Source organism: Grus americana, chromosome 2, assembly GCF_028858705.1.
Source record: "Grus americana isolate bGruAme1 chromosome 2, bGruAme1.mat, whole genome shotgun sequence".
Lineage (NCBI taxonomy): Eukaryota > Metazoa > Chordata > Aves > Gruiformes > Gruidae > Grus > Grus americana.
The window spans coordinates 16,629,185-16,643,281 of record NC_072853.1 but is presented as its reverse complement, the minus strand read 5'-3'; the positions used below and the strand labels follow the sequence as shown (position 1 = coordinate 16,643,281).

The 14,097-nt window shown below is 41.8% G+C and overlaps 1 protein-coding gene across 5 annotated transcripts in view; it reads right to left on the bottom strand.

Annotated features, from left to right (window-relative positions):
• Positions 1-14,097, bottom strand: part of TRPS1 (transcriptional repressor GATA binding 1) — a 215,607-nt gene that overhangs the window by 188,209 nt on the left and 13,301 nt on the right. Inside the window, exon 1 of one of the 5 annotated variants that reach the window (XM_054817087.1) lies at positions 1,799-1,817. The exons of the other annotated variants lie outside the window; for them this stretch is intronic. The gene's annotated coding sequence lies outside the window, so the exon portion shown is untranslated. Of the gene's footprint in view, positions 1-1,798; positions 1,818-14,097 lie in introns of those variants that run through there. 5 annotated transcript variants of the gene reach the window in all.

Here is a 14,097-nt window from a genome sequence, read left to right as displayed (position 1 = left end):
TGGAATAAAAATTACTAAGAAAAAGAGCACGCTCTGAAATAACAATCCCTGACATCTTATTAACTCTAAATGATATAAGAAGTGGGAAAAAAAATAGTAGTTGACCACAATTATAAACCAATCTAAATCACACTTCATAGGGTCTTATGATGTCCCAAACAAGAATTTTAGCAGAAACAGGTAAGTAATAATGTCACTGTATATGTCACAGGTGCCACTGCATTAAGAAAACTATTTATAATGTTCAAGAAAGGCTAATTTTAACTGAAATTAATGAAGATACGGAAGATGGGACTCTCCCCTATATGAGCAAGTAAAGCGCAGCTCATTTAGACTAACAACACAATTGCTAGCAGCAGGCAAACATTAGGGCGGGAAAAGCTTAGGATCATGTTGGCATAAGAACAAATAGACTAGCCATGATTAACTTTGGGCTGAAAATAAGAAGGAAGGGTTTTAACTGACAAAGCAGTGAGGCTATGAAACATCCTTCCACCAGACGCAGTCAAGGCAAAAAAAAAACCCTACCTAATTTTAGGATGAAGGTGGGTCACTTTACAAAAGGGATTACATACGGTGGTTGATGTTCAAAGGGCTACCTACTGCTCCCAATTCCCACAGAACTTCAGGACGATGTACGTGAATCCACTTTTTCAGGGTATGCACAGCCTTATCACTATTCCTTAAAAATGTGTATGCCAAGGGCATTGTTTCCTCAAAAGCTGATGTAGAAAAGGCTAATCTTTGTCTCTACCCTTTTAAAAAAAATATTTATTTTCATAGTGACTTTCTGCATTTCCCTTAAAGACACTAGTCTTAAAAAGACAGTATCTTCCACCTCACAAGATATGCAATCTTTCTTACTTGGGCAGAAGGAAATTAACTGTAGCATTACCAGTATCAAAGCTTTTGTTAAAAAGAAGCAACTTTTACTTTCTGTCTTACTAGTCATTTATATGTGTGACTGTGCCATACCCAAAACAGGCATTGTACAGTTCTTTTTTGTATTTTAAAGGCAGTTTAGTCATTAGAAAGGCAATGAGAAGGCAATTCTTGAGTCTTCTACATGGGTTCACGAAAGACATACCCAGGGTTGCCCACAATGCTTTGCCAGAACAATCTAAGCAGAGCTACATTTAACAGGGAAAAAAAAAAATAGGTAAAGTTATTTTCAGTAAATTGTACACAAAGTCTGAGTGGGACTGAGGTCTATAGATAGGGTGTATCTAGAGAGAGTTCAGGCAGTTTGAGACTACGCTTTGCCGGTCATCGACAAATGATTGCTCCCCCCCCCCAAGACAAAACACTTGTTAAAATTCTGAATGTTGCGGTTTTCGACTGAATTTAATCTATTTGGATGAAATCAAATAGATAAAAGGTGATGCCTGCTGCTCTCTCTACTGAAGAAAACGGAAACTTCTGCTCCAATTCAGTGAGGACAGAATGCTACCAGTCTCCTTGCTTGTTCTTGGAGCCACCCCATCACCCTAGCTTGTTGCAACACCTCTGTTTTCACATAATTCACAGTGCAAAAACAGAGATGGCAACAGATGGCTAAGCAGAGAAGCCTTATGCGGTCAAACTGACCAACAAAAACCTTACAATTCCTAAAAAGCTTTTTACGGGGTTCATTTGGGCCTGACCAACCCTCACACATTATTTTGGTTTAGCTGTGTAAACACTAGGCCATTTGCTCTAAGTTTCTTCTTTTTCCACAATAGCGCAATATACCACTATTGTTTTTTTCCTTTTGCTACACTGAAATGCATTTAAACATGTATTTATTTATGGTACATACTGTTTGCTATAGCCAGGGCTCTTCGATAATCCACGATTTGGCAGGCCTTTCCAGCATCTCATTTCTGCCTGACGTATCACACGAAGCTCCTTTTTCCCTGGTAAGATATTGGAGTTTTTGCTTCTGCTCGTGAAAAACGTGGAGATTCAAGGTTTCACCCGTTAAGTACGTACAGCGCGGAGGAGAGGGTGACCCTGACAGAGTTCAACGTGACACTTCTCGGTGGGAGCAGTCTCGTCACCGAGTCAAGCAGAAGATGCCGGGGCAAATCCAGTAGCCGGGATCTGAGGGTGCAATTTCATGATGGGCCCCAGAGGAGCCCTGCCCTCCCCTTCACCCACCGCCTGCGCGCCCATGCCCTGTGCTCCCTGCTCTGGCCAACAACGCCCTGCTCGTGCCCCGGGGGCTGGCAGGAGCCCGGTCGGACTGTCCCTTTTGGTGGTGGCTCAGGCCTGGATTAAAAAAGCTGACTTGTCCTCTGGAAAGTGTTCCCCAGAACATTTCCAGCCCAGCTCCCGTCTCCCTGCCTGCAAATTCAACCAACGCTGGAACTGCACTAGTGCTAGTCCCACGCAAACCAGGAAAGGGTCACAAGCCTGAAAAACCTCCAGCAGAGTCCAAATCGAGCCATTACCTGCTCCTCACCCCAGAAGTGCTACTAGGCAGTTCACCGTGCTAAAAGTCCTCGGCTGAGGCCGTACATCTGGTCTGCCCGACCACGAGAAGGCTGCGTGCAGTGCAAGCCCTGCCGCCCACCCGTGCAACCCGGCTCCTGCATGCCCGCAGTCCTCCTGGCCAGGGTAGGGGGAAAGCAAAACCATCAGAAACGGTGTGGGTGAATGAAAATAAGCCATACCATAAAGGAGAGAGTGGTTAAAAAGACTTTTCAAAAAAAAGGGAGAGGGAAAAAAAAAAAATATTTTGGGAGAAAACAATCTCTATCTGCCAGGAAATGTAAGTGCTGTCTTCAGAAAAGTAAAATCATTATTGCAAGCAAACGGATTCATTAAATAACATGCAGGGGAGGATTATAATGCCTTCCTTGTCATTAAAATGCTTTGAAACTATACTTCTGTAAGATATGCTAATGATATTCAGCTTTTGTATTACACAGCAGAAGCTATGCTCTGGGTGGAATTTGGTGCGCTGTGTTACACAGGAGTTCAAGCTAGAAAAGCAGTTATTAGTTCGCATTGACTATAAACATATTTAAAATGCACACAAAAACTGGCCATACCCTACAGAAACCAGATGTAAAGGTGATGAGCTGGTCCACACCAAGCGATACATTCCCCTTCCACCCAGGGAACCTCCTTCTACGAGTGAGAATCCTGTCTTTGGCATACTCTTCTCTAAAATTAAAAGCCCGCTTCCATGCTGAAAGTCTAATCTATTATTTTTTCCCCATGTCTGAATCTGAAAGCTACTAATAAAGAACAACACTATTAGAAATGAACTATAAGTTTATGTTTACCTTTTTACCGGGTAGTTCAAGAAGTTTTATTTCAGTGAAATTAAGTTCTGGCATATTTTGACCAATTTACGTAAGTCCTTATTAAAAATAGCAAAATGCAGGCTCCAAAACCCAGTGGAATTGGCACAATCAAATTTCCATGTGATTTATCAGCTTCACTGTCACAGTAACTAACTCAGTGCATTTTTTTGCTTGGTTCTCTCTATAAGCTGTCAGGATAAGTCACTCTATCAAATAGAAATATAACACTATTTTTATTGCTTATCTCTTTTGCCCCGGGTTACATCAGTAAGTCATCTCCCTCTGTCTACTTGACAAGAGTCTTTTTGGTGTTGACCTTAAAAGGACACAGCTGTGACAACTTCAGGTTTTTTTTCTTTTAATAGTTCTCAGCTGAATACTCGTTCTTGGTAGTCCGGGGTCTTCACCTGGCACTGTTTTACCCCGTGGGTAGGCTGAGCACAAAGCTTTGGTCATTCAGTCCGATAGTATCTTCCAGCCTTTATTGCAAGAGGCACTGGAGAAGTCAGAGGCAGATTTTATTCCAGCAAACCTCATGATTAATTACAAGAAGTCTTCTAGATTTGGTCTTATTTTCATAATGCCCTATAATTAATGAATACGAACATACATCCTTATTTCCACAGCCTTTGCTCAAGATATTAAGAGCTCCAGGCTGGACTCAATCCTCCCCGGCATTTTCACTCATGTTACATACATAATTTTGCCCGACCCTCTGCAGGTCCCAGAATTTGAAGATCAGGATCAAAAATCATCTCAGAATTTCAGAAAGCAGAAGGAAGAAGATATTATCGACCTGTCCTAATACATTACTCTTACTAGGAGATATACGGAAAACAGAAAAACATTTATGTAATCTGAAACAAAAAAAAGAAGCACTTAGCATTTCTGCTGCACACCATCCAATAAATGCAACACAATACTGATCTAATGAAATATTGTGGGTTTGTGCCAAATTCCTCAAAGAGCAAGGAGGAACAGGTACATGGCATATTTCAAATTAATTGCATTATTTGCACTCAAGGTTATTTACACAGATACAGACTTTAATTGCAGCGACTTATACATCACCAGTTTTAATGATGATTTAAATTAGCAGGCCAAGACTTCAACATACACATACAATGAGGTTAAAAGAAATTTTTTATATTTTTACTGTATTTCTGAAAAGTGACAACTCATGAAATAATAAGATGTCAGCTGTAACTAAATGTAGTTGTTTTATCGAAGGAGCCTTCCTTCGGATAGTAGCTTGTATACATCATATCTATATGCACTTAATTAAGCAGTTACACAGCTTAAGATAACCTTTTGTGTTTACACGTTTTTATGTTGATACATATTACAGATTTCATTCCATATTTACTAGATAATAAGTTTTTATGCTTTATGAAAGCTGAAATTAAATTTAAAATCATTAAAAACCTCTTTAAAGTATTGCTCGTCAGTTCAATGATGCCTGAGGTATACAAAAAAGAAAAAAAAAAGACGTTTACAAAACCTGTTTTGCATTTAAAACTAATTTAAATGAAGAATTACACATGTGATCTGTTCACTGTACAATTGTTCATCTAATTGTTTTGGTTTATCACATTCTAGAAGTAACAGATTTCATCATCTCGCAGTCTATTTTCATCCATAGAATAGAAAAGGAAAATAAGCGTTCTTTTGCCTTTATTTTTTTTCTTCCCAATTCCTGGTAATCTTAGTTTTGAAAATTGAGAGTCACTGAGCAGAATGTAAAATGGAGAAAATAGTGTCACTGCACCAGCAGAGGAAGCCTCTGGCAAAAGCCAGTTTAATCACTTCCACAAACTGGTTCCAGGTGTTTAGCTAGCCATTTCCACCAGGATTGTGGTGTGACTTTACTTAAAATTTTGGCAGCAAATAGGTAAATAAACACAATCAAACAGTACATCAAGCTGTATAGACTTAGACCTTAACACAGGCCATAATCTGAAAGTCTTACTTTTAAACGGTAAATATTTAAGTCCTTTATTTTAAAATATGGGGTTTTCTATTTTTAAAAAGGATTTTTTTTCTTAAGCATTAATTATTATGTACCTTTGTTATTCATATTAGATTAGTTAGAAGTCCAGTGACTGTTTTAATATATACTGCAGTAGTTTCATATAACATCTTTAGGGATAGAAAATATGCTTTAATATGCTATACATTAAAAATCAAACCACATACATGATGCTACCAGTTTCGCTATGCTCCTGCAAGTATCTGCAACATCAGACTATTATGCATGATGATCACAGAAGAGAAAAACCTAACTGGCAGAAGTCTCAATGGGTTTCAACCAGAACAAAAAAAGTGTATTTAATTTATGAGCTGAAAGTCTGTCTGCAGTTTGGCACATACAGCACATCACACCATGTAATTTTACAAAAATCAAATAACTTTGCAAATCACTTCAAATATTTCCTTTCTCATTGGGTTTAATCATGTTTGAAAAGAGAGGAAAAAAATTACAGGATGAAATGAAAGCAAAACGTAATGAACTAGGACCATAATTCTCCTGAACGAACATTCCTAAATTTTTGCATCATGGACCACTGTCAAACTTCAAATGTAACAGGGAACCACCATGCAGCCTTCACATCAAACTTTTAATTAAAACCCCTAAATGGATGAGATGATACTGCAGATCAGTATGATACTATGATTATATGTGTCTGCAGACCACAATTTAGAAACAAATGTATTAAAGGATTAATTTTCCAAAGGGAATGCTGGTCTCTGCGCTTCTTGGAATACCCATTCTATATACTGAGATACTACACAGTATCTAAGCGTGCAAATATCTTCAGACCTCCATTCTATGAGTTTTTAATAGTACAAGTGAAAAATCGCAGTTCGAGACAGGATTTTTTCATGAAATGTCATGAGACAATTTCAAAATGATTGTATGAAAAAAAAATCGCTTTATTGTGATATCTCCCTCTCAGTCTAGAGTGTTGGGTTTAGTTGGGGTTTTTTTCCAAGCAAACTGACTGGACTCATATCCTTTTTACAATAAAGTACCCATAAAGTGAGGTCAACAAAGTGATTTCCAAAGGTATCCTAGAAAGGATGAGCCTATGAACAGGAAAAACTCTACTTGCTTCAGGTCAGGCTTATCACTGCAGAACGTGGAACAGAATTTGGGGGGTTATAAATACACACACACACATATATATAATTTTTATATGTGCATATATATATATGAAGGCGTTCAGAAGGAAAGGCAAAGAAAGGAGAAAAGAGAAAAAAAAAAAAAGACTGTATTCATTCTAAGGGCTTTATGTAAGTTTATTTAGGGAAAAAGGAGAGAGAGGGAGGATTGCCCTGCAGCTGGAGTGGGACAGCCGTGACTGCTGTTTTCTGCCCAGCACTTGAGTGACAGAGCGGGGGGGGAGAGTCGTTAATCACCGCGGTCTGGGAACCGGGCAGAGAGAGAGGGAGCAACTGCTTTCCGCAACACTTCCTGCGATAAGGCAGCCAGCGCTGGCACACGGACACACACGCACACACACGCACAGACACACGAGGCAGCGACGCGGCGTAAAGCTTCATGCGACTGCAAACGTGACCCGCAGCCCTGCACCCCCGACGCACACACACAGAGACACAGAGCCCTTTCAGCCCCCGCCAAACGTGCTGTTAGGGGGTGCCGAGGTGCGGGCGGGAAGGGGGAACCCCCGGTTCCCTCCCTCCCTCCGCAGCCCGGTGCCGCGCTGTGCCCCGCAGCCGGCGCTTATCGGTGATGCTCGTTCACGACACGGACCCAGAACTCAAACGCTGAACAAAGGAAGCCGGACTGATACAGCAGTACAGCTGGGGTGGCGTTTCTTTCTTCTTTTTTTTTTTTTTTTTTTTTTTTTAAGGGCGATCCCAGCAAAACTTTCTTCACTCAAAGTCAACGTGGTACGAGGCACTATTAAGTCTTTAAAGGCTTGGAAAGTGTAAATAAGGCAGGGGAGACAGAAGTACAGGCATTAATGCCAACACGTCCCCATATCATCCGATAACTTCCCCTTACATGCACAGTACAATAAGAGTTTGCTGATCACAGCTTTTCCACTGTACCAGAGCCAAGAGCAGGCAATTACTTACACTTATGTAGACTTTTATAAGAGATAACAGTTATCTCTATTGAAAAGGCACAAGCTGGGGGGGGGGGATGTCCCTTTTTTTTTTTTTTATTTATTTGTCTTTCACTACTAAACTGGTTGAAGAACACAAAAGGGTTTCTGTGCAGGGCACTGATTCACCCACCCCTCTGCAGAACCCCGCAGCCTCCTCGCACCGCCGAGGAGCGTTCCATCCAGGCCTGGAAAAGCACTGGCGTAAACCAGCCCATCTAGCTTTTACAAACACATCAGCTACCCGAGGTGGGTACCGTAACCCAGTCCCACCTGGGAGGCCCGGAGATGCCAGGGCACCGGGAGCGGTGGCACCGGGCCCCGCCGCTGCGGACGGGGCAAGGAACGCGCCGTGCAGCCGAGCAGCTGCGCCGAGCAGCGCAACAGCCCCTTGGGCGACGGCATGTCCCGTCATGAGGCGCTCCAGCCAGATCCAAACCACTTGGATCCAGGTAAAACAAGCCATATTGGGGCCCTGTTGCCTTCACTAGCCACGTCCCCGTAGCCAAGATAAAGGCAGGAGCAATCTACGCATTTTTAATGCAAATGAGATGCAGCCCTCAGGCGCTTAGCAAATTGCCAATGCATTGGGGATGCCCCTGCTCTTTTAGCTTTGTTTCCACATGCGCTGAAAGTTGATGAGTGCTGGTTGTGTTTTTCTTCCCACCACTAAAGGACACAGCACCGACATAGGAAGTAGGAAAAGTGATGGTTCAGCAGCGCTTGTAGACCAGATGGCCGCTGCCAGCACCTTCAGCTATATCCAGTACATCTCCCAGCGCCATTTCACTGGGATTTCTTCTAAAATTGATGTTGGGTAATTGTAACTCAGAGCCAGCATCTCTGAGCAAAAGAAGTATACACTGCATTTATGGAGTCACCATCTTTGCATTCACTTTTTAACCAAAATTATCTGACCCTTATACGTTCGAGGGAAAGGATTTCTGCATAGCAGGTCTAGCTGTATTTATAAACCAGGGGCATTTTACTCACTGCAGAAGCATTACACGACAGCAAAGGGAAGAGAGCTTCCATTGCCTTAGTATGAACTCACACGTGTGTTTAAAGCAGATATTAAAAACATGATTCACTGTAATAAAGACATCCCAAACAACTATTTAAAGTAATTCAAAATACAACATTTGGGGGTGGGGAGGTGACCATATAGTGCACCTACCCCTCCCCACCTACCAAAAAAACACGAACTCCAATAATTATTAGAAATAATAATGGCACATATTTATACTTTATCCAGAAGTAGAGCAGGGTTCTTAACAAGATTAGGTCTCGCTTTCAGTTTCACTCGCCACTGAACTAGTCAGCTTTGAGGACTGCGTTAAAGAGGCGTGGAGTGTTGCTTCGGAGTTACAGAAAGTACATTGGCATGTTAAAGAAAGATGGAAAAAACAGTATCATAACCTATATGGGGAAACAATGGCTAAAACAGAAGATACGAGTCTAATACGCTGCTCAACAAATCTTTTCCTCCCCAAATGCACTACATACATAGTAACTGGAGCTCCGAATACTTACTAAACTCATGCAGAGGAATAAACGAGTATCTGTTGCATGACTTACAAAGCCAGAAGAAAAAGTAGGAGCCAATTTTTCATGGAAGCCTCAGATCATACAGGGTGCGTTTGCCTCATTCACATCCTCCTCCTTTCTCTGCACTTCAATGTGAAGAAGACAGCCTTAGCAATATTCATCTTAGAAATCCAAAGCATTGCAGAGACCACACTGCAGCAACAGATGAATCTGCTTCACATGCATTGACGTACCTCCTCAACGTCTGAAAGAAATTCCAGCTCCAGTCAACCCACAAGAGACATGTTGCCTGACTGTACCTTGATGGTATTGTTTATGAAGAAGATGATTTACACACTCGTAATGATTTAAGCAGCTACTTTGCATACATTACAGAGAGAACCTGAAACATGTGACCTGCTTCACAGGGCAGGATTATACCTCTGTTCTTGTTGTGTCATGTGCAACCACATTATTTAGTAGTTAAAGCCCAAGCGAGCACTCTGGTATTCCATTGCCCTCACAGTGCATGCAGCGCGAGAGTTTCAGCATGCCTCTGAAACCAAAGCTTAGCCTCCCAACTTCTAAAGATAGACAGTTAAATAAATGATATAATTGTCAAAGGGGCTCAGTCAAACCTACCACATGGCTCTGCCCGCTCAGGATTATGACGTTTGCTGGCACACTTTTTAGGACAGGAAATCTTTCATGGTGTTAATAAATTTGTAACAATGATCATATTCTTAGGGGCCACTCCAATACAAACTTTCATTAGCGCTTACACCGCCTCTCTCAAAGCACTGAGAACGTATGCGTGATCACCGTCGGTTAGGAATAAACAGTAAGAACTTTAAATCCCTTTTTCTGACTTTGTTTTTAAAAAAAAAGTCAAAAGCTTTTCAGAAAAATAGAAACTAACATCCGAAGAGCAGCTGGGCTCATAGCCCGTCAGTGCTCCTTCATAATTTTGAGTTGTTTTTATTGATCTATACACTTCTTATGCACAACTTCATTACTGCTTTGATAATTACAAGATAATTAAATACAAGACAGAGCATGTATCATGCTGGGGAACCATTTAGTGAGTGAACTGTTGTGCTGAAAAGTGGAATTCTTTCTGTCACTCACGTTGCGGTGATACATCAGTAACAAACACAACAGGAGCTATTTTGGGGATGATCCAATGGTCTACCAGAGCAGCCACAGAGGGCAGCAGCAAAACATGAGGTTCAGAAGTAAATGGAAGTCCCGCCACAGGCCTTCACGCTTGGCAAACACACACAACAAGAGCACGTTCACACGCAGGTTTACCTCAACTTCAGAGCAAGTACAGCACTTGCCATATAATGTGTAAGAAAAAAGTCAATGTCTGAAAAATTTTGATTTAAGAAGAGATGAAAACTGGCGGGTGGAGGGCGATGGATCTTAGTGGCACCAGGAGCGAAGGCACCAGAGCTCCGTTCACGCCTTTGCCACTGGCTCACTCTAGCACTGCAGTTGTTTAGATTCCCTGTGCCTTGGCTCACCCACCAGTACAATGGATATAACACTTCATTCTGTCCTTAAGAGGCAATTACTTCTTGTAAAATACTCTGGGAACCTTGATTAAAATGCACTGCAGCTTTGTGATAAGTCTTCCCTCTGTAAAGGCGAGCGAGCTCGGTTTTGACGGTGAGAAGTACTTACTACCTGACAGCTGGAAAAGAAAAATAATCATTCTGAATGAGAAGTATGTGCTTGACCTATGCACACCTGTAGGTGGATCCCTCCTGAAATATTTTCTTTTTTCTTTTTTCAGTCACTATGTGTATATTGCGAAGAGAGGAGAATGGATAATTAAAAAGCTTTTGAAAAGCCCTGGTATTTTCACCAGAGGATCACAGTGGGCCGTCTTCAAGAACTCTGATGCAGAACTATATGTAATTAAAAAAAAATAATTATTTGTAACGCTCTTCAAACCCTGTTTTCATTAAGTAGGGAAAAAAAACAGATCACTTTAAATATGAATGCTTTATGAATAAAGAACATTTTTTTAAATTGATGAGCATTCATTTTCCCATACAGTGGCATAAAGTCTGAGTAGTTCACGTAAAACATAATTACCAACGTTTTAAACCACATTTTCCCCTTGAAAATAAATAAATAAATAAGCACGCCAAAATCTTTTTTGTTCATTAAGAGCCAGATCCAGCAGAAAACATCTGCAGACTTCTAGACCAAGCAAGCCCTGGAAGGCCATGGGTACTGGCTGTACCTCGTGCCAACCCCAAAAATTTGGCTGGCTCAGAAAGATTTAAACAAAACAAAAAAAGCCCTGCAGCTTTACATGTCTGGGAATTGTGGAACTGCATTAGGTTTATGAATAAAGAATAGGGGTGAGAAAAAAAACCCCTCCTTTTAAAAAGGAGATCCCTGTCTCTCCTGTCCTCTGCCATTCCAGGTGCTAGGCAGGGGCTCCCCTCCCTCCCCAGGGACACCTCGGAGCCAGCAGCAGCGGCCGCGGCGGGGATGGGGAGCCCCAAATCTGGCGCTCACCCCGCCTTTGCACATCCAACAGGCGCCTGAGCATCCAGCTCCCCGCCACGCTCCCGGACGCACGGTAGCTGCCACCGGCAAACCCAAAGGAGCATCCCTGGGATGGGAGCCTGCCTGAGTCCTCCAAAGGACGCTGCGGGGCCACCACGGAGGGGCAGGCGCTGCTCGGGGCGAAGGTGGCCCGGGGATGCGCTGGTCTCCCCTGGGCCAGCAGCCTCTTCAGCCCCACGGAAGGATCGGGCCCTGCAAGCAGCCCAGGATTCCCACCATGGCCTTGAACAGGCTCCAAGGCGCAACACAGGGAAAGAGCCTCGGCTACCGCAGGCACCCAGCAGCACGTATTTAGATTTCGGGCTACCCTGAATGTGGGTATGCAAACACAGCCGGGGAACTGACAGCGTCGGCGTGGCTGCCTGATGAAATAAAGGAAAAATTTAGGAGCAGGGTCTTGTTACTGCAGCAGATGAAAATTAAAGAACCTGCTGCTAGTGTAGTCACCACATTTTTTAGACTTTTGAGAGAAATAATGGCTTTTTCTGACTAGCCCTTCACTACGTCCCCCTCTGGGAGGGCCAAGAAAGCTCCCGCTGATTTAAGCCAGACCTTGCCTTCTGCCCCACTCAGACGACCAGCCTACGTTTCAGATCGACACCCAGCTCATCTTGTGCGGCTAGCCCTGCGCAGGAAAAAGGACCGGGCGGGTATTAAAAGACCGAGTAACAGTACACCCATGTGTTCTGCATAAAGCCATCCCAAAATTTTGGTTTCGCAGCGTTCATTTTCTAGACACCTCCTCGAGAAGAACAGCAGCTGCAGTATGCTGCCTTGGTTAGCAAGATGTGATACACGCAGAGATATGTACTTAGGAGAGCACAGAGGGGCTCTGTGTGATGACCATATAACTGCAGACACTTTGCAGGTGTGTATTTACAATACTATTTATATAGTGCCGAAAGTGGACTACATTAATATACGGTGTCCATGATTCACTGTTATTAGTCCTGCCTTCAATAATGTGGATCCTAAGATAAATAATATCGCTAGAGCCTCTCCCATACAATACACAGACTTGTTAGTTTAGTTATATATACAAAATTTCCAACTGCAGGGGTTTTTTTTTAAATTATAAAGCGTTCTTGAAGTGAAACCTTTGTTTATGAGTTGAAATGAGCCAGCTGACATAAAAAAGCGAACTAAGGAGCCAAGAAACTGGTATTTAAAATGCAGAATAAGTTTGATATCTTAAATAAATAACATTAATCTGAACACGCACTAAAATAAATCATGTATTTTAACAACGCTAAACACAAATAATAATCATATTTATCATTACAGCTTTATATACCTGTCGGATTACTACTTTCAAAAGAAAGCAGTTTCCTCAAGAAACATACCAGTGTCTTTGAATTAAAATGCACTTTTTAACGCTAAATCTGTGAAGGTGCTCTTGTGGGAAACACTGCCTTCTATATTCATTTTTTATTTAAAAAAAAAGCTTACACAGCCTCAGAAAAAACAACCAAATGGCAAATATCCCAACTTTGTCCATTCATCCTTTGATTCTGTCTTTGCCATAATAAAATTCTGTGAAAATGTTGCCAGAAATAAAGTTAATCTTCGCAAGGACTTTTTCATCTTTCTTTAAAAAAAAAGCAGGGAGTAACTAGGCTGCAGTTCTATCAACCCTGATGCACAGCATGCTATAAAGATGAGACTCTTATAATTTTTTGCCCATGTCTAACATTTAAGGATGAAAAAAAATTGAAAAGAAAAATTCCCTTGAAACTCTAAATTCTGGCTAAGAAACATCTCAGTAAGACATCAAGATAATGTCTCAAATCAAAACAATAGCAGTAACATCTGTAAATTCAGAATTAAGGAGCTAGTGTTTTCTACACAATTTTTAAAAGTGTTTTAAAATGCCTCTGCCCATTCTATAGCACGGGCACTGACAGTCATAAATAACTGGATCAGTAAGTAAATTCACCATGTCCTAGAAGAATGATTCCTGAGATAACTCAAAAAAGTAAAAGCTGAAGGGCTTGCTGCTAGCAGTTAATGGGATAACCCGACTCCAAAGTCAGAAAGAGCTAAATATCTCCCTTTCATTAACGGGGACGGGGGGGAAGCTTAAAAAGGTACACAATTAGTTAGCTTTGCAGTGATTAATTCAACAACTGCAAAGCCAAAAACAACTCTAGGCACTTAACCATGAAACTGTCAGTTCTCTTTGCTTGACAATAAAGCATCCAAAAAGTAAACATTAACTTCTGTGTTTTTTCTATGTGCGTATTCCATCATGAGAAGATGATAACCAAAGAATTACCAGGCAAGCTCGGCAGAGGCTTTTTATACCTTGGTCCCCCTAACACAGAGGTGAGATGTGCCCAGATTCCACTCCTTTTCCTCACTGCCAGCTCTAATAAGACTGTTCATACTGTTCACTAGAACTTGAAAGAAGGGATTGAAAATGAGATTGAAAATCTCTTCCCCAGGAAGCAAAGAGCTCATCACAGTAAGCTTTGAGGATGAGGGGACCCCTGTACTAACCACATCCTCTCCACTGCAAGGCAAAGCAGGCAGCAGCTCTTGCTCAGCGCAGCTCTCCC